Genomic DNA, 1418 nt, shown 5'->3' with positions numbered 1-1418 from the left:
GAGTAAACTTTGGACTGATACTGATACTAAACACATGATCTCGGGACTAAAGAAAGGGTGTCAGTGGTAACGAGGTTGATTTAAAATGTCTATTCTCAGCAGCTGTAATGCATGCTGTTGTATAACAGGTGATTATTGATTATGTGTAATATGAAAGCAGTTTCCAGCAGCTCTCTTTTTTGTACAGTCATTCAGCTCACTCAGAAGATTAGAGAGGGTTGTTGGATAATCAGAAGGTCAGGATCAGCGTCCTCTATAAATACAGTCCCTTTAATGATTTACCTGTTAGCCTTCCATCTTGCTGCTATTCCTGACATTATTTGCAGCCCCAAGACAGCTTTTTTTGTACACTTGACCTTTTTAGGCATGACAGTGTTTTCTATGGCCCGTCTCCAACATTCATTAGTGGTCTTTTCGTGCTCTGTATGCTGCTCAGGTTACCGGTATTAGATCTCTCATGCTTTTACTCTGGCCGTTTATTGGCGCATATCTCTAAAATCTTGAAGCTAGTCTTCAAAAGTTGATCAGACTGGATTTATCCGGCATTGAGGCAGCTGTTGTTACTCTTTCACCACATTTCCCCCGACCTTCATAAACTACTCCTCAGTATCATTTTGAGAAGCCCATTAATCTTTTTTTTTTGTTAGAGGAATGTGACCGAGCTAAAGTTTTCCATATCTGAAAAAAAAATTGTTTAAAAAAATTGTTTATGTATTTAAAAATACTTTTATAGAGTTTCTTTGATTCAGTTGCGCCTGTGACTGTCTGAGAAATGTGTTGATTCAGACACTGTTTGCTGGATTAGACTGCAGTGTGGATTGTTTCATTTATTGTTGTCTCTGTGTTTGCTTTAGACAGAATTTGCCAATGAAGCATGTGGTTTGATACTTTTCTGTGCGTCACTTCTGATTAGGACCATCGATGTGTGTTTCTCTTATTTTTCCATTTAGCATTGTTTGGATAAAGGGTTTGGAGACACAGCTTGTTTTGTGGAAACTCTTGGAGCATTTGAAAGAATCGACCACTTGCCAGAAAAGAAACACACTGATAGAATCAGGACCACGATCGATTGTTCTGGCATTGATACTGGTATAATCCATGTGAATAATCTCTTTTAAGTGGAAGCCTGCAGAAAAAATGACTTCAACCTTTTGATCTTTAGATTGGAGGGCAATTAGTCGAATAAAATTGTCCTGCAGCACATCTGGTTAATTTTATGTGGCTTCAAGTGGATTTCACTGCCATACGTCTTACATTAAACCTGATTTGAACCATTCAGAGATGTTTTTGTCTTACTCTGCCAATCACACAGATTGCTCAGACATCCGATATTTCTGAAATTTTTCCACAACAGTTATGTAATTCATAGCTAGAGTTAAATGTTGAAAATTCTTTAAATGTAAGGAATTCATTGTCTG

This window comes from Pundamilia nyererei, unplaced genomic scaffold (genome assembly GCF_000239375.1).
Source record: "Pundamilia nyererei isolate P.nyererei 1_Seehausen unplaced genomic scaffold, PunNye1.0 scaffold00010, whole genome shotgun sequence".
NCBI lineage: Eukaryota > Metazoa > Chordata > Actinopteri > Cichliformes > Cichlidae > Pundamilia > Pundamilia nyererei.
This window is presented reverse-complemented; position numbering follows the sequence as displayed.